Source organism: Bombus terrestris, chromosome 13, assembly GCF_910591885.1.
Source record: "Bombus terrestris chromosome 13, iyBomTerr1.2, whole genome shotgun sequence".
Classification (NCBI taxonomy): domain Eukaryota; kingdom Metazoa; phylum Arthropoda; class Insecta; order Hymenoptera; family Apidae; genus Bombus; species Bombus terrestris.
This window is the reverse complement of record NC_063281.1, coordinates 3951633-3976071: the sequence shown is the minus strand read 5'-3', so window position 1 is coordinate 3976071 and position 24439 is coordinate 3951633.

Below are 24439 nucleotides of genomic sequence, written 5' to 3'. Positions count from 1 at the left end.
ATATATCGTTATACGTTATATAGTAATAGTATATAACGTTATACGTTATATAGTAATAGTATATAAGGTTATGCGTTATATAGTAATAGTATATAACGTTATACGTTATATAGTAATATTATATAACGTTATGCGTTATATAGTAATAGTATATAACGTTATACGTTATATAGTAATAGTATATAACGTTATGAGTTATACAGTAATAGTATATAACGTTATACGATAGTACGGAATAGTATATATCGTTATACGTTATATAGTAATAGTATATAACGTTATACGTTATATAGTAATAGTATATAACGTTATACGTTATATAGTAATAGTATATAACGTTATACGTTAATACATAATAGTATATATCGTTATACGTTATATAGTAATAGTATATATCGTTATACGTTATATAGTAATAGTATATAACGTTATACGTTATATAGTAATAGTATATAACGTTATACGTTATATAGTAATAGTATATAACGTTATGCGTTATATGGTAATAGTATATAACGTTATACGTTATATAGTAATATTATATAAAGTTATGCGTTATATAGTAATAGTATATAACGTTATACGTTATATAGTAATAGTATATAACGTTATACGTTATATAGTAATAGTATATAACGTTATACGTTAATACGTAATAGTATATATCGTTATACGTTATATAGTAATAGTATATAACGTTATGCGTTATATAGTAATAGTATATAACGTTATACGTTATATACTATAAGTATATAACGTTATACGTTATATAGTAATAGTATATAACGTTATACGTTATATAGTAATATTATATAACGTTATGCGTTATATAGTAATAGCATATAACGTTATACGTTATATAGTAATAGTATATAACGTTATACGTTATATAGTAATAGTATATCGTTATACGTTATATAGTAATAGTATATAACGTTATACGTTAGTACGTAATAATATACAACGTTATACGTGATATGGCAGTACTATATAACGTTATACGTTATTACGTAATAGTATATAACGTTATACGTTACTACGTAATAGTATACAACGTTATACGTGATATGGTAATACTATATAACGTTATACGTTAGTACGTAATAATATACAACGTTATACGTGATATGGAAATACTATATAACGTTATACGCTATCACGTAATAGTATATAACGTTATACGTTAATACGTAATAGTATATATCGTTATACGTTATATAGTAATATTATATAACGTTATGCGTTATATAGTAATAGTATATAACGTTATACGATAGTACGGAATAGTATATATCTTTATACGTTATATAGTAATAGTATATAACGTTATACGTTATATAGTAATAGTATATAACGTTATACGTTATATAGTAATAGTATATAACGTTATGCGTTATATAGTATAAGTATATAACGTTATACGTTATATAGTAATAGTATATAACGTTATACGTTATATAGTAATAGTATATAACGTTATGCGTTATATAGTAATAGTATAACGTTATACGTTATATAGTAATAGTATATAACGTTATACGTTATATAGTAATAGTATATAACGTTATGCGTTATACAGTAATAGTATATAACGTTATACGATAGTACGGAATAGTATATATCGTTATACGTTATATAGTAATAGTATATAACGTTATGCGTTATATAGTAATAGTATATAACGTTATACGTTATATAGTAATAGTATATAACGTTATACGTTAATACGTAATAGAATATATCGTTATACGTTATATAGTAATAGTATATAACGTTATACGTTAATACGTAATAGTATATATCGTTATACGTTATATAGTAATAGTATATAACGTTATGCGTTATATAGTAATAGCATATAACGTTATACGTTATATAGTAATAGTATATAACGTTATGCGTTATACAGTAATAGTATATAACGTTATACGATAGTACGGAATAGTATATATCGTTATACGTTATATAGTAATAGTATATAACGTTATGCGTTATATAGTAATAGTATATAACGTTATATGTTATATAGTAATAGTATATAACGTTATACGTTAGTACGTAATAATATACAACGTTATACGTGATATGGCAGTACTATATAACGTTATACGTTATTACGTAATAGTATATAACGTTATACGTTATTACGTAATAGTATACAACGTTATACGTGATATGGTAATACTATATAACGTTATACGTTAGTACGTAATAATATACAACGTTATACGTGATATGGAAATACTATATAACGTTATACGCTATCACGTAATAGTATATAACGTTATACGTTAATACGTAATAGTATATATCGTTATACGTTATATAGTAATAGTATATAACGTTATGCGTTATATAGCAATAGTATATAACGTTATACGTTATATAGTAATAGTATATAACGTTATGCGTTATACAGTAATAGTATATAACGTTATACGATAGTACGGAATAGTATATATCGTTATACGTTATATAGTAATAGTATATAACGTTATACGTTATATAGTAATAGTATATAACGTTATACGTTATATAGTAATAGTATATAACGTTATGCGTTATACAGTAATAGTATATAACGTTATACGATAGTACGGAATAGTATATATCGTTATACGTTATATAGTAATAGTATATAACGTTATGCGTTATATAGTAATAGTATATAACGTTATACGTTATATAGTAATAGTATATAACGTTATACGTTAATACGTAATAGTATATATCGTTATACGTTATATAGTAATAGTATATAACGTTATACGTTAATACGTAATAGTATATATCGTTATACGTTATATAGTAATAGTATATAACGTTATACGTTATATAGTAATAGTATATAAGGTTATGCGTTATATAGTAATAGTATATAACGTTATACGTTATATAGTAATATTATATAACGTTATGCGTTATATAGTAATAGTATATAACGTTATACGTTATATAGTAATAGTATATAACGTTATGAGTTATACAGTAATAGTATATAACGTTATACGATAGTACGGAATAGTATATATCGTTATACGTTATATAGTAATAGTATATAACGTTATGCGTTATATGGTAATAGTATATAACGTTATACGTTATATAGTAATATTATATAACGTTATGCGTTATATAGTAATAGTATATAACGTTATACGTTATATAGTAATAGTATATAACGTTATACGTTATATAGTAATAGTATATAACGTTATACGTTAATACGTAATAGTATAGATCGTTATACGTTATATAGTAATAGTATATATCGTTATGCGTTATATAGTAATAGTATATAACGTTATACGTTATATAGTAATAGTATATAACGTTATACGTTATATAGTAATATTATATAACGTTATGCGTTATATAGTAATAGCATATAACGTTATACGTTATATAGTAATAGTATATAACGTTATACGTTATCACGTAATAGTATATAACGTTATGCGTTATATAGTAATAGTATATAACGTTATACGTTATATAGTAATATTATATAACGTTATGCGTTATATAGTAATAGTATATAACGTTATACGTTATATAGTAATAGTATATAACGTTATACGTTATATAGTAATAGTATATAACGTTATACGTTATATAGTAATAGTATATAACGTTATACGTTAGTACCTAATAATATACAACGTTATACGTGATATGGCAGTACTATATAACGTTATACGTTATTACGTAATAGTATATAACGTTATACGTTACTACGTAATAGTATACAACGTTATACGTGATATGGTAATACTATATAACGTTATACGTTAGTACGTAATAATATACAACGTTATACGTGATATGGAAATACTATATAACGTTATACGCTATCACGTAATAGTATATAACGTTATACGTTAATACGTAATAGTATATATCGTTATACGTTATATAGTAATATTATATAACGTTATGCGTTATATAGTAATAGTATATAACGTTATACGATAGTACGGAATAGTATATATCTTTATACGTTATATAGTAATAGTATATAACGTTATACGTTATATAGTAATAGTATATAACGTTATACGTTATATAGTAATAGTATATAGCGTTATGCGTTATATAGTATAAGTATATAACGTTATACGTTATATAGTAATAGTATATAACGTTATACGTTATATAGTAATAGTATATAACGTTATGCGTTATATAGTAATAGTATAACGTTATACGTTATATAGTAATAGTATATAACGTTATACGTTATATAGTAATAGTATATAACGTTATGCGTTATACAGTAATAGTATATAACGTTATACGATAGTACGGAATAGTATATATCGTTATACGTTATATAGTAATAGTATATAACGTTATGCGTTATATAGTAATAGTATATAACGTTATACGTTATATAGTAATAGTATATAACGTTATACGTTAATACGTAATAGAATATATCGTTATACGTTATATAGTAATAGTATATAACGTTATACGTTAATACGTAATAGTATATATCGTTATACGTTATATAGTAATAGTATATAACGTTATACGTTATATAGTAATAGTATATAAGGTTATGCGTTATATAGTAATAGTATATAACGTTATACGTTATATAGTAATAGTATATAACGTTATACGTTATATAGTAATAGTATATAACGTTATACGTTAGTACGTAATAATATACAATGTTATACGTGATGTGGCAGTACTATATAACGTTATACGTTATTACGTAATAGTATATAACGTTATACGTTATTACGTAATAGTATACAACGTTATACGTGATATGGTAATACTATATAACGTTATACGTTAGTACGTAATAATATACAACGTTATACGTGATATGGAAATACTATATAATGTTATACGCTATCACGTAATAGTATATAACGTTATACGTTATATAGTAATAGTATATAAGGTTATGCGTTATATAGTAATAGTATATAACGTTATACGTTATATAGTAATAGTATATAACGTTATACGTTATATAGTAATAGTATATAACGTTATACGTTAATACGTAATAGTATATATCGTTATACGTTATATAGTAATAGTATATAACGTTATGCGTTATATAGTAATAGTATATAACGTTATGCGTTATATAGTAATAGTATATAACGTTATACGTTATATACTATAAGTATATAACGTTATACGTTATATAGTAATAGTATATAACGTTATACGTTATATAGTAATATTATATAACGTTATGCGTTATATAGTAATAGTATATAACGTTATACGTTATATAGTAATAGTATATAACGTTATGCGTTATATAGTAATAGTATATAACGTTATGCGTTATATAGTAATAGTATATAACGTTATACGTTATATAGTAATATTATATAACGTTATGCGTTATATAGTAATAGTATATAACGTTATACGTTATATAGTAATAGTATATAACGTTATACGTTGTATAGTAATAGTATATAACGTTATACGTTGTACAGTAATAGTATATAACGTTATACGTTATATAGTAATAGTATATAACGTTATGCGTTATATAGTAATAGTATATAACGTTATACGTTATATAGTAATAGTATATAACGTTATGCGTTATATAGTAATAGTATATAACGTTATACGTTATATAGTAATAGTATATAACGTCATACGTTATATAGTATAAGTATATAACGTTATACGTTATATAGTAATAGTATATAACGTTATACGTTATATAGTAATAGTATATAACGTTATACGTTAATACGTAATAGTATATATCGTTATACGTTATATAGTAATAGTATATAACGTTATGCGTTATATAGTAATAGTATATAACGTTATACGTTATATATTATAAGTATATAACGTTATACGTTATATAGTAATAGTATATAACGTTATACGTTATATAGTAATATTATATAACGTTATGCGTTATATAGTAATAGCATATAACGTTATACGTTATATAGTAATAGTATATAACGTTATACGTTATATAGTAATAGTATATAACGTTATATGTTATATAGTAATAGTATATAACGTTATACGTTAGTACGTAATAATATACAACGTTATACGTGATATGGCAGTACTATATAACGTTATACGTTATTACGTAATAGTATATAACGTTATACGTTATTACGTAATAGTATACAACGTTATACGTGATATGGTAATACTATATAACGTTATACGTTAGTACGTAATAATATACAACGTTATACGTGATATGGAAATACTATATAACGTTATACGCTATCACGTAATAGTATATAACGTTATACGTTAATACGTAATAGTATATATCGTTATACGTTATATAGTAATAGTATATAACGTTATGCGTTATATAGTAATAGTATATAACGTTATACGTCATATAGTAATAGTATATAACGTTATGCGTTATACAGTAATAGTATATAACGTTATACGATAGTACGGAATAGTATATGTCGTTATACGTTATATAGTAATAGTATATAACGTTATACGTTATATAGTAATAGTATATAACGTTATACGTTATATAGTAATAGTATATAACGTTATGCGTTATACAGTAATAGTATATAACGTTATACGATAGTACGGAATAGTATATATCGTTATACGTTATATAGTAATAGTATATAACGTTATGCGTTATATAGTAATAGTATATAACGTTATACGTTATATAGTAATAGTATATAACGTTATACGTTAATACGTAATAGTATATATCGTTATACGTTATATAGTAATAGTATATAACGTTATACGTTAATACGTAATAGTATATATCGTTATACGTTATATAGTAATAGTATATAACGTTATACGTTATATAGTAATAGTATATAAGGTTATGCGTTATATAGTAATAGTATATAACGTTATACGTTATATAGTAATATTATATAACGTTATGCGTTATATAGTAATAGTATATAACGTTATACGTTATATAGTAATAGTATATAACGTTATGAGTTATACAGTAATAGTATATAACGTTATACGATAGTACGGAATAGTATATATCGTTATACGTTATATAGTAATAGTATATAACGTTATGCGTTATATGGTAATACTATATAACGTTATACGTTATATAGTAATATTATATAACGTTATGCGTTATATAGTAATAGTATATAACGTTATACGTTATATAGTAATAGTATATAACGTTATACGTTATATAGTAATAGTATATAACGTTATACGTTAATACGTAATAGTATATATCGTTATACGTTATATAGTAATAGTATATAACGTTATGCGTTATATAGTAATAGTATATAACGTTATACGTTATATAGTAATAGTATATAACGTTATACGTTATATAGTAATATTATATAACGTTATGCGTTATATAGTAATAGCATATAACGTTATACGTTATATAGTAATAGTATATAACGTTATACGTTATCACGTAATAGTATATAACGTTATGCGTTATATAGTAATAGTATATAACGTTATACGTTATATAGTAATATTATATAACGTTATGCGTTATATAGTAATAGTATATAACGTTATACGTTATATAGTAATAGTATATAACGTTATACGTTATATAGTAATAGTATATAACGTTATACGTTATATAGTAATAGTATATAACGTTATACGTTAATACGTAATAGTATATATCGTTATACGTTATATAGTAATAGTATATAACGTTATGCGTTATATAGTAATAGTATATAACGTTATACGTTATATACTATAAGTATATAACGTTATACGTTATATAGTAATAGTATATAACGTTATACGTTATATAGTAATATTATATAACGTTATGCGTTATATAGTAATAGCATATAACGTTATACGTTATATAGTAATAGTATATAACGTTATACGTTATATAGTAATAGTATATAACGTTATACGTTATATAGTAATAGTATATAACGTTATACGTTATATAGTAATAGTATATAACGTTATACGTTATATAGTAATAGTATATAACGTTATGAGTTATACAGTAATAGTATATAACGTTATACGATAGTACGGAATAGTATATATCGTTATACGTTATATAGTAATAGTATATAACGTTATACGTTATATAGTAATAGTATATAACGTTATACGTTATATAGTAATAGTATATAACGTTATACGTTAATACATAATAGTATATATCGTTATACGTTATATAGTAATAGTATATATCGTTATACGTTATATAGTAATAGTATATAACGTTATACGTTATATAGTAATAGTATATAACGTTATACGTTATATAGTAATAGTATATAACGTTATGCGTTATATGGTAATAGTATATAACGTTATACGTTATATAGTAATATTATATAAAGTTATGCGTTATATAGTAATAGTATATAACGTTATACGTTATATAGTAATAGTATATAACGTTATACGTTATATAGTAATAGTATATAACGTTATACGTTAATACGTAATAGTATATATCGTTATACGTTATATAGTAATAGTATATAACGTTATGCGTTATATAGTAATAGTATATAACGTTATACGTTATATACTATTACTATATAACGTTATACGTTATATAGTAATAGTATATAACGTTATACGTTATATAGTAATATTATATAACGTTATGCGTTATATAGTAATAGCATATAACGTTATACGTTATATAGTAATAGTATATAACGTTATACGTTATATAGTAATAGTATATAACGTTATACGTTATATAGTAATAGTATATAACGTTATACGTTAGTACGTAATAATATACAACGTTATACGTGATATGGCAGTACTATATAACGTTATACGTTATTACGTAATAGTATATAACGTTATACGTTACTACGTAATAGTATACAACGTTATACGTGATATGGTAATACTATATAACGTTATACGTTAGTACGTAATAATATACAACGTTATACGTGATATGGAAATACTATATAACGTTATACGCTATCACGTAATAGTATATAACGTTATACGTTAATACGTAATAGTATATATCGTTATACGTTATATAGTAATATTATATAACGTTATGCGTTATATAGTAATAGTATATAACGTTATACGATAGTACGGAATAGTATATATCTTTATACGTTATATAGTAATAGTATATAACGTTATACGTTATATAGTAATAGTATATAACGTTATACGTTATATAGTAATAGTATATAACGTTATGAGTTATATAGTATAAGTATATAACGTTATACGTTATATAGTAATAGTATATAACGTTATACGTTATATAGTAATAGTATATAACGTTATGCGTTATATAGTAATAGTATAACGTTATACGTTATATAGTAATAGTATATAACGTTATACGTTATATAGTAATAGTATATAACGTTATGCGTTATACAGTAATAGTATATAACGTTATACGATAGTACGGAATAGTATATATCGTTATACGTTATATAGTAATAGTATATAACGTTATGCGTTATATAGTAATAGTATATAACGTTATACGTTATATAGTAATAGTATATAACGTTATACGTTAATACGTAATAGAATATATCGTTATACGTTATATAGTAATAGTATATAACGTTATACGTTAATACGTAATAGTATATATCGTTATACGTTATATAGTAATAGTATATAACGTTATACGTTATATAGTAATAGTATATAAGGTTATGCGTTATATAGTAATAGTATATAACGTTATACGTTATATAGTAATAGTATATAACGTTATACGTTATATAGTAATAGTATATAACGTTATACGTTAGTACGTAATAATATACAACGTTATACGTGATGTGGCAGTACTATATAACGTTATACGTTATTACGTAATAGTATATAACGTTATACGTTATTACGTAATAGTATACAACGTTATACGTGATATGGTAATACTATATAACGTTATACGTTAGTACGTAATAATATACAACGTTATACGTGATATGGAAATACTATATAACGTTATACGCTATCACGTAATAGTATATAACGTTATACGTTATATAGTAATAGTATATAAGGTTATGCGTTATATAGTAATAGTATATAACGTTATACGTTATATAGTAATAGTATATAACGTTATACGTTATATAGTAATAGTATATAACGTTATACGTTAATACGTAATAGTATATATCGTTATACGTTATATAGTAATAGTATATAACGTTATGCGTTATATAGTAATAGTATATAACGTTATACGTTATATACTATAAGTATATAACGTTATACGTTATATAGTAATAGTATATAACGTTATACGTTATATAGTAATATTATATAACGTTATGCGTTATATAGTAATAGTATATAACGTTATACGTTATATAGTAATAGTATATAACGTTATGCGTTATATAGTAATAGTATATAACGTTATGCGTTATATAGTAATAGTATATAACGTTATACGTTATATAGTAATATTATATAACGTTATGCGTTATATAGTAATAGTATATAACGTTATACGTTATATAGTAATAGTATATAACGTTATACGTTGTATAGTAATAGTATATAACGTTATACGTTGTATAGTAATAGTATATAACGTTATACGTTATATAGTAATAGTATATAACGTTATGCGTTATATAGTAATAGTATATAACGTTATACGTTATATAGTAATAGTATATAACGTTATGCGTTATATAGTAATAGTATATAACGTTATACGTTATATAGTAATAGTATATAACGTCATACGTTATATAGTATAAGTATATAACGTTATACGTTATATAGTAATAGTATATAACGTTATACGTTATATAGTAATAGTATATAACGTTATACGTTAATACGTAATAGTATATATCGTTATACGTTATATAGTAATAGTATATAACGTTATGCGTTATATAGTAATAGTATATAACGTTATACGTTATATATTATAAGTATATAACGTTATACGTTATATAGTAATAGTATATAACGGTATACGTTATATAGTAATATTATATAACGTTATGCGTTATATAGTAATAGCATATAACGTTATACGTTATATAGTAATAGTATATAACGTTATACGTTATATAGTAATAGTATATAACGTTATATGTTATATAGTAATAGTATATAACGTTATACGTTAGTACGTAATAATATACAACGTTATACGTGATATGGCAGTACTATATAACGTTATACGTTATTACGTAATAGTATATAACGCTATACGTTAATACGTAATAGTATATATCGTTATACGTTATATAGTAATAGTATATAACGTTATGCGTTATATAGTAATAGTATATAACGTTATACGTTATATAGTAATAGTATATAACGTTATGCGTTATACAGTAATAGTATATAACGTTATACGATAGTACGGAATAGTATATATCGTTATACGTTATATAGTAATAGTATATAACGTTATACGTTATATAGTAATAGTATATAACGTTATACGTTATATAGTAATAGTATATAACGTTATGCGTTATACAGTAATAGTATATAACGTTATACGATAGTACGGAATAGTATATATCGTTATACGTTATATAGTAATAGTATATAACGTTATGCGTTATATAGTAATAGTATATAACGTTATACGTTATATAGTAATAGTATATAACGTTATACGTTAATACGTAATAGTATATATCGTTATACGTTATATAGTAATAGTATATAACGTTATACGTTAATACGTAATAGTATATATCGTTATACGTTATATAGTAATAGTATATAACGTTATACGTTATATAGTAATAGTATATAAGGTTATGCGTTATATAGTAATAGTATATAACGTTATACGTTATATAGTAATATTATATAACGTTATGCGTTATATAGTAATAGTATATAACGTTCTACGTTATATAGTAATAGTATATAACGTTATGAGTTATACAGTAATAGTATATAACGTTATACGATAGTACGGAATAGTATATATCGTTATACGTTATATAGTAATAGTATATAACGTTATGCGTTATATGGTAATAGTATATAACGTTATACGTTATATAGTAATATTATATAACGTTATGCGTTATATAGTAATAGTATATAACGTTATACGTTATATAGTAATAGTATATAACGTTATACGTTATATAGTAATAGTATATAACGTTATACGTTAATACGTAATAGTATATATCGTTATACGTTATATAGTAATAGTATATAACGTTATGCGTTATATAGTAATAGTATATAACGTTATACGTTATATAGTAATAGTATATAACGTTATACGTTATATAGTAATATTATATAACGTTATGCGTTATATAGTAATAGCATATAACGTTATACGTTATATAGTAATAGTATATAACGTTATACGTTATCACGTAATAGTATATAACGTTATGCGTTATATAATATTACTATATAACGTTATACGTTATATAGTAATATTATATAACGTTATGCGTTATATAGTAATAGTATATAACGTTATACGTTATATAGTAATAGTATATAACGTTATACGTTATATAGTAATAGTATATAACGTTATACGTTATATAGTAATAGTATATAACGTTATACGTTAGTACGTAATAATATACAACGTTATACGTGATATGGCAGTACTATATAACGTTATACGTTATTACGTAATAGTATATAACGTTATACGTTACTACGTAATAGTATACAACGTTATACGTGATATGGTAATACTATATAACGTTATACGTTAGTACGTAATAATATACAACGTTATACGTGATATGGAAATACTATATAACGTTATACGCTATCACGTAATAGTATATAACGTTATACGTTAATACGTAATAGTATATATCGTTATACGTTATATAGTAATATTATATAACGTTATGCGTTATATAGTAATAGTATATAACGTTATACGATAGTACGGAATAGTATATATCTTTATACGTTATATAGTAATAGTATATAACGTTATACGTTATATAGTAATAGTATATAACGTTATACGTTATATAGTAATAGTATATAACGTTATGCGTTATATAGTATAAGTATATAACGTTATACGTTATATAGTAATAGTATATAACGTTATACGTTATATAGTAATAGTATATAACGTTATGCGTTATATAGTAATAGTATAACGTTATACGTTATATAGTAATAGTATATAACGTTATACGTTATATAGTAATAGTATATAACGTTATGCGTTATACAGTAATAGTATATAACGTTATACGATAGTACGGAATAGTATATGTCGTTATACGTTATATAGTAATAGTATATAACGTTATGCGTTATATAGTAATAGTATATAACGTTATACGTTATATAGTAATAGTATATAACGTTATACGTTATATAGTAATAGTATATAACGTTATACGTTAATACGTAATAGAATATATCGTTATACGTTATATAGTAATAGTATATAACGTTATACGTTAATACGTAATAGTATATATCGTTATACGTTATATAGTAATAGTATATAACGTTATACGTTATACAGTAATAGTATATAAGGTTATGCGTTATATAGTAATAGTATATAACGTTATACGTTATATAGTAATAGTATATAACGTTATACGTTATATAGTAATAGTATATAACGTTATACGTTAATACGTAATAATATACAACGTTATACGTGATGTGGCAGTACTATATAACGTTATACGTTATTACGTAATAGTATATAACGTTATACGTTATTACGTAATAGTATACAACGTTATACGTGATATGGTAATACTATATAACGTTATACGTTAGTAGGTAATAATATACAACGTTATACGTGATATGGAAATACTATATAACGTTATACGCTATCACGTAATAGTATATAACGTTATACGTTATATAGTAATAGTATATAAGGTTATGCGTTATATAGTAATAGTATATAACGTTATTCGTTATATAGTAATAGTATATAACGTTATACGTTATATAGTAATAGTATATAACGTTATACGTTAATACGTAATAGTATATATCGTTATACGTTATATAGTAATAGTATATAACGTTATGCGTTATATAGTAATAGTATATAACGTTATACGTTATATACTATAAGTATATAACGTTATACGTTATATAGTAATAGTATATAACGTTATACGTTATATAGTAATATTATATAACGTTATGCGTTATATAGTAATAGTATATAACGTTATACGTTATATAGTAATAGTATATAACGTTATGCGTTATATAGTAATAGTATATAACGTTATGCGTTATATAGTAATAGTATATAACGTTATACGTTATATAGTAATATTATATAACGTTATGCGTTATATAGTAATAGTATATAACGTTATACGTTATATAGTAATAGTATATAACGTCATACGTTATATAGTATAAGTATATAACGTTATACGTTATATAGTAATAGTATATAACGTTATACGTTATATAGTAATAGTATATAACGTTATACGTTAATACGTAATAGTATATATCGTTATACGTTATATAGTAATAGTATATAACGTTATGCGTTATATAGTAATAGTATATAACGTTATACGTTATATATTATAAGTATATAACGTTATACGTTATATAGTAATAGTATATAACGTTATACGTTATATAGTAATATTATATAACGTTATGCGTTATATAGTAATAGCATATAACGTTATACGTTATATAGTAATAGTATATAACGTTATACGTTATATAGTAATAGTATATAACGTTATATGTTATATAGTAATAGTATATAACGTTATACGTTAGTACGTAATAATATACAACGTTATACGTGATATGGCAGTACTATATAACGTTATACGTTATTACGTAATAGTATATAACGTTATACGTTATTACGTAATAGTATACAACGTTATACGTGATATGGTAATACTATATAACGTTATACGTTAGTACGTAATAATATACAACGTTATACGTGATATGGAAATACTATATAACGTTATACGCTATCACGTAATAGTATATAACGTTATACGTTAATACGTAATAGTATATATCGTTATACGTTATATAGTAATAGTATATAACGTTATGCGTTATATAGTAATAGTATATAACGTTATACGTTATATAGTAATAGTATATAACGTTATGCGTTATACTGTAATAGTATATAACGTTATACGATAGTACGGAATAGTATATATCGTTATACGTTATATAGTAATAGTATATAACGTTATACGTTATATAGTAATAGTATATAACGTTATACGTTATATAGTAATAGTATATAACGTTATGCGTTATACAGTAATAGTATATAACGTTATACGATAGTACGGAATAGTATATATCGTTATACGTTATATAGTAATAGTATATAACGTTATGCGTTATATAGTAATAGTATATAACGTTATACGTTATATAGTAATAGTATATAACGTTATACGTTAATACGTAATAGTATATATCGTTATACGGTATATAGTAATAGTATATAACGTTATACGTTAATACGTAATAGTATATATCGTTATACGTTATATAGTAATAGTATATAACGTTATACGTTATATAGTAATAGTATATAAGGTTATGCGTTATATAGTAATAGTATATAACGTTATACGTTATATAGTAATATTATATAACGTTATGCGTTATATAGTAATAGTATATAACGTTATACGTTATATAGTAATAGTATATAACGTTATGAGTTATACAGTAATAGTATATAACGTTATACGATAGTACGGAATAGTATATATCGTTATACGTTATATAGTAATAGTATATAACGTTATGCGTTATATGGTAATAGTATATAACGTTATACGTTATATAGTAATATTATATAACGTTATGCGTTATATAGTAATAGTATATAACGTTATACGTTATATAGTAATAGTATATAACGTTATACGTTATATAGTAATAGTATATAACGTTATACGTTAATACGTAATAGTATATATCGTTATACGTTATATAGTAATAGTATATAACGTTATGCGTTATATAGTAATAGTATATAACGTTATACGTTATATAGTAATAGTATATAACGTTATACGTTATATAGTAATATTATATAACGTTATGCGTTATATAGTAATAGCATATAACGTTATACGTTATATAGTAATAGTATATAACGTTATACGTTATATAGTAATAGTATATAACGTTATGCGTTATATAGTAATAGTATATAACGTTATACGTTATATAGTAATATTATATAACGTTATGCGTTATATAGTAATAGTATATAACGTTATACGTTATATAGTAATAGTATATAACGTTATACGTTATATAGTAATAGTATATAACGTTATACGTTATATAGTAATAGTATATAACGTTATACGTTAATACGTAATAGTATATATCGTTATACGTTATATAGTAATAGTATATAACGTTATGCGTTATATAGTAATAGTATATAACGTTATACGTTATATACTATAAGTATATAACGTTATACGTTATATAGTAATAGTATATAACGTTATACGTTATATAGTAATATTATATAACGTTATGCGTTATATAGTAATAGCATATAACGTTATACGTTATATAGTAATAGTATATAACGTTATACGTTATATAGTAATAGTATATAACGTTATACGTTATATAGTAATAGTATATAACGTTATACGTTATATAGTAATAGTATATAACGTTATACGTTAGTACGTAATAATATACAACGTTATACGTGATATGGCAGTACTATATAACGTTATACGTTATTACGTAATAGTATACAACGTTATACGTGATATGGTAATACTATATAACGTTATACGTTAGTACGTAATAATATACAACGTTATACGTGATATGGAAATACTATATAACGTTATACGCTATCACGTAATAGTATATAACGTTATACGTTAATACGTAATAGTATATATCGTTATACGTTATATAGTAATAGTATATAACGTTATACGTTATATAGTAATAGTATATAACGTTATACGTTATATAGTAATATTATATAACGTTATGCGTTATATAGTAATAGCATATAACGTTATACGTTATATAGTAATAGTATATAACGTTATACGTTATCACGTAATAGTATATAACGTTATGCGTTATATAGTAATAGTATATAACGTTATACGTTATATAGTAATATTATATAACGTTATGCGTTATATAGTAATAGTATATAACGTTATACGTTATATAGTAATAGTATATAACGTTATACGTTATATAGTAATAGTATATAACGTTATACGTTATATAGTAATAGTATATAACGTTATACGTTAATACGTAATAGTATATATCGTTATACGTTATATAGTAATAGTATATAACGTTATGCGTTATATAGTAATAGTATATAACGTTATACGTCATATACTATTACTATATAACGTTATACGTTATATAGTAATAGTATATAACGTTATACGTTAATACGTAATAGTATATATCGTTATACGTTATATAGTAATAGTATATAACGTTATGCGTTATATAGTAATAGTATATAACGTTATACGTTATATATTATAAGTATATAACGTTATACGTTATATAGTAATAGTATATAACGTTATACGTTATATAGTAATATTATATAACGTTATGCGTTATATAGTAATAGCATATAACGTTATACGTTATATAGTAATAGTATATAACGTTATACGTTATATAGTAATAGTATATAACGTTATATGTTATATAGTAATAGTATATAACGTTATACGTTAGTACGTAATAATATACAACGTTATACGTGATATGGCAGTACTATATAACGTTATACGTTATTACGTAATAGTATATAACGTTATACGTTATTACGTAATAGTATACAACGTTATACGTGATATGGTAATACTATATAACGTTATACGTTAGTACGTAATAATATACAACGTTATACGTGATATGGAAATACTATATAACGTTATACGCTATCACGTAATAGTATATAACGCTATACGTTAATACGTAATAGTATATATCGTTATACGTTATATAGTAATAGTATATAACGTTATGCGTTATATAGTAATAGTATATAACGTTATACGTTATATAGTAATAGTATATAACGTTATGCGTTATACAGTAATAGTATATAACGTTATACGATAGTACGGAATAGTATATATCGTTATACGTTATATAGTAATAGTATATAACGTTATACGTTATATAGTAATAGTATATAACGTTATACGTTATATAGTAATAGTATATAACGTTATGCGTTATACAGTAATAGTATATAACGTTATACGATAGTACGGAATAGTATATATCGTTATACGTTATATAGTAATAGTATATAACGTTATGCGTTATATAGTAATAGTATATAACGTTATACGTTATATAGTAATAGTATATAACGTTATACGTTAATACGTAATAGTATATATCGTTATACGTTATATAGTAATAGTATATAACGTTATACGTTATATAGTAATAGTATATAACGTTATACGTTATATAGTAATAGTATATAACGTTATACGTTATATAGTAATAGTATATAACGTTATACGTTAATACGTAATAGTATATATCGTTATACGTTATATAGTAATAGTATATAACGTTATGCGTTATATAGTAATAGTATATAACGTTATACGTTATATAGTAATAGTATATAACGTTATACGTTATATAGTAATATTATATAACGTTATGCGTTATATAGTAATAGCATATAACGTTATACGTTATATAGTAATAGTATATAACGTTATACGTTATCACGTAATAGTATATAACGTTATGCGTTATATAGTAATAGTATATAACGTTATACGTTATATAGTAATATTATATAACGTTATGCGTTATATAGTAATAGTATATAACGTTATACGTTATATAGTAATAGTATATAACGTTATACGTTATATAGTAATAGTATATAACGTTATACGTTATATAGTAATAGTATATAACGTTATACGTTAGTACGTAATAATATACAACGTTATACGTGATATGGCAGTACTATATAACGTTATACGTTATTACGTAATAGTATATAACGTTATACGTTACTACGTAATAGTATACAACGTTATACGTGATATGGTAATACTATATAACGTTATACGTTAGTACGTAATAATATACAACGTTATACGTGATATGGAAATACTATATAACGTTATACGCTATCACGTAATAGTATATAACGTTATACGTTAATACGTAATAGTATATATCGTTATACGTTATATAGTAATATTATATAACGTTATGCGTTATATAGTAATAGTATATAACGTTATACGATAGTACGGAATAGTATATATCTTTATACGTTATATAGTAATAGTATATAACGTTATACGTTATATAGTAATAGTATATAACGTTATACGTTATATAGTAATAGTATATAACGTTATGCGTTATATAGTATAAGTATATAACGTTATACGTTATATAGTAATAGTATATAACGTTATACGTTATATAGTAATAGTATATAACGTTATGCGTTATATAGTAATAGTATAACGTTATACGTTATATAGTAATAGTATATAACGTTATACGTTATATAGTAATAGTATATAACGTTATGCGTTATACAGTAATAGTATATAACGTTATACGATAGTACGGAATAGTATATGTCGTTATACGTTATATAGTAATAGTATATAACGTTATGCGTTATATAGTAATAGTATATAACGTTATACGTTATATAGTAATAGTATATAACGTTATACGTTATATAGTAATAGTATATAACGTTATACGTTAATACGTAATAGAATATATCGTTATACGTTATATAGTAATAGTATATAACGTTATACGTTAATACGTAATAGTATATATCGTTATACGTTATATAGTAATAGTATATAACGTTATACGTTATACAGTAATAGTATATAAGGTTATGCGTTATATAGTAATAGTATATAACGTTATACGTTATATAGTAATAGTATATAACGTTATACGTTATATAGTAATAGTATATAACGTTATACGTTAGTACGTAATAATATACAACGTTATACGTGATGTGGCAGTACTATATAACGTTATACGTTATTACGTAATAGTATATAACGTTATACGTTATTACGTAATAGTATACAACGTTATACGTGATATGGTAATACTATATAACGTTATACGTTAGTACGTAATAATATACAACGTTATACGTGATATGGAAATACTATATAACGTTATACGCTATCACGTAATAGTATATAACGTTATACGTTATATAGTAATAGTATATAAGGTTATGCGTTATATAGTAATAGTATATAACGTTATACGTTATATAGTAATAGTATATAACGTTATACGTTATATAGTAATAGTATATAACGTTATACGTTAATACGTAATAGTATATATCGTTATACGTTATATAGTAATAGTATATAACGTTATGCGTTATATAGTAATAGTATATAACGTTATACGTTATATACTATACGTATATAACGTTATACGTTATATAGTAATAGTATATAACGTTATACGTTATATAGTAATATTATATAACGTTATGCGTTATATAGTAATAGTATATAACGTTATACGTTATATAGTAATAGTATATAACGTTATGCGTTATATAGTAATAGTATATAACGTTATGCGTTATATAGTAATAGTATATAACGTTATACGTTATATAGTAATATTATATAACGTTATGCGTTATATAGTAATAGTATATAACGTTATACGTTATATAGTAATAGTATATAACGTTATACGTTGTATAGTAATAGTATATAACGTTATACGTTGTATAGTAATAGTATATAACGTTATACGTTATATAGTAATAGTATATAACGTTATGCGTTATATAGTAATAGTATATAACGTTATACGTTATATAGTAATAGTATATAACGTTATGCGTTATATAGTAATAGTATATAACGTTATACGTTATATAGTAATAGTATATAACGTCATACGTTATATAGTATAAGTATATAACGTTATACGTTATATAGTAATAGTATATAACGTTATACGTTATATAGTAATAGTATATAACGTTATACGTTAATACGTAATAGTATATATCGTTATACGTTATATAGTAATAGTATATAACGTTATGCGTTATATAGTAATAGTATATAACGTTATACGTTATATATTATAAGTATATAACGTTATACGTTATATAGTAATAGTATATAACGTTATACGTTATATAGTAATATTATATAACGTTATGCGTTATATAGTAATAGCATATAACGTTATACGTTATATAGTAATAGTATATAACGTTATACGTTATATAGTAATAGTATATAACGTTATATGTTATATAGTAATAGTATATAACGTTATACGTTAGTACGTAATAATATACAACGTTATACGTGATATGGCAGTACTATATAACGTTATACGTTATTACGTAATAGTATATAACGTTATACGTTATTACGTAATAGTATACAACGTTATACGTGATATGGTAATACTATATAACGTTATACGTTAGTACGTAATAATATACAACGTTATACGTGATATGGAAATACTATATAACGTTATACGCTATCACGTAATAGTATATAACGTTATACGTTAATACGTAATAGTATATATCGTTATACGTTATATAGTAATAGTATATAACGTTATGCGTTATATAGTAATAGTATATAACGTTATACGTTATATAGTAATAGTATATAACGTTATGCGTTATACAGTAATAGTATATAACGTTATACGATAGTACGGAATAGTATATATCGTTATACGTTAATACGTAATAGTATATATCGTTATACGTTATATAGTAATAGTATATAACGTTATACGTTAATACGTAATAGTATATATCGTTATACGTTATATAGTAATAGTATATAACGTTATACGTTATATAGTAATAGTATATAAGGTTATGCGTTATATAGTAATAGTATATAACGTTATACGTTATATAGTAATATTATATAACGTTATGCGTTATATAGTAATAGTATATAACGTTATACGTTATATAGTAATAGTATATAACGTTATGAGTTATACAGTAATAGTATATAACGTTATACGATAGTACGGAATAGTATATATCGTTATACGTTATATAGTAATAGTATATAACGTTATGCGTTATATGGTAATAGTATATAACGTTATACGTTATATAGTAATATTATATAACGTTATGCGTTATATAGTAATAGTATATAACGTTATACGTTATATAGTAATAGTATATAACGTTATACGTTATATAGTAATAGTATATAACGTTATACGTTAATACGTAATAGTATATATCGTTATACGTTATATAGTAATAGTATATAACGTTATGCGTTATATAGTAATAGTATATAACGTTATACGTTATATAGTAATAGTATATAACGTTATACGTTATATAGTAATATTATATAACGTTATGCGTTATATAGTAATAGCATATAACGTTATACGTTATATAGTAATAGTATATAACGTTATACGTTATCACGTAATAGTATATAACGTTATGCGTTATATAGTAATAGTATATAACGTTATACGTTATATAGTAATATTATATAACGTTATGCGTTATATAGTAATAGTATATAACGTTATACGTTATCACGTAATAGTATATAACGCTATACGTTATATAGTAATAGTATATAACGTTATACGTTATATAGTAATAGTATATAACGTTATACGTTAATACGTAATAGTATATATCGTTATACGTTATATAGTAATAGTATATAACGTTATGCGTTATATAGTAATAGTATATAACGTTATACGTTATATACTATAAGTATATAACGTTATACGTTATATAGTAATAGTATATAACGTTATACGTTATATAGTAATATTATATAACGTTATGCGTTATATAGTAATAGCATATAACGTTATACGTTATATAGTAATAGTATATAACGTTATACGTTATATAGTAATAGTATATAACGTTATACGTTATATAGTAATAGTATATAACGTTATACGTTATATAGTAATAGTATATAACGTTATACGTTAGTACGTAATAATATACAACGTTATACGTGATATGGCAGTACTATATAACGTTATACGTTATTACGTAATAGTATACAACGTTATACGTGATATGGTAATACTATATAACGTTATACGTTAGTACGTAATAATATACAACGTTATACGTGATATGGAAATACTATATAACGTTATACGCTATCACGTAATAGTATATAACGTTATACGTTAATACGTAATAGTATATATCGTTATACGTTATATAGTAATAGTATATAACGTTATACGTTATATAGTAATAGTATATAACGTTATACGTTATATAGTAATATTATATAACGTTATGCGTTATATAGTAATAGCATATAACGTTATACGTTATATAGTAATAGTATATAACGTTATACGTTATCACGTAATAGTATATAACGTTATGCGTTATATAGTAATAGTATATAACGTTATACGTTATATAGTAATATTATATAACGTTATGCGTTATATAGTAATAGTATATAACGTTATACGTTATATAGTAATAGTATATAACGTTATACGTTATATAGTAATAGTATATAACGTTATACGTTATATAGTAATAGTATATAACGTTATACGTTAATACGTAATAGTATATATCGTTATACGTTATATAGTAATAGTATATAACGTTATGCGTTATATAGTAATAGTATATAACGTTATACGTCATATACTATTACTATATAACGTTATACGTTATATAGTAATAGTATATAACGTTATACGTTAATACGTAATAGTATATATCGTTATACGTTATATAGTAATAGTATATAACGTTATGCGTTATATAGTAATAGTATATAACGTTATACGTTATATATTATAAGTATATAACGTTATACGTTATATAGTAATAGTATATAACGTTATACGTTATATAGTAATATTATATAACGTTATGCGTTATATAGTAATAGCATATAACGTTATACGTTATATAGTAATAGTATATAACGTTATACGTTATATAGTAATAGTATATAACGTTATATGTTATATAGTAATAGTATATAACGTTATACGTTAGTACGTAATAATATACAACGTTATACGTGATATGGCAGTACTATATAACGTTATACGTTATTACGTAATAGTATATAACGTTATACGTTATTACGTAATAGTATACAACGTTATACGTGATATGGTAATACTATATAACGTTATACGTTAGTACGTAATAATATACAACGTTATACGTGATATGGAAATACTATATAACGTTATACGCTATCACGTAATAGTATATAACGCTATACGTTAATACGTAATAGTATATATCGTTATACGTTATATAGTAATAGTATATAACGTTATGCGTTATATAGTAATAGTATATAACGTTATACGTTATATAGTAATAGTATATAACGTTATGCGTTATATAGTAATAGTA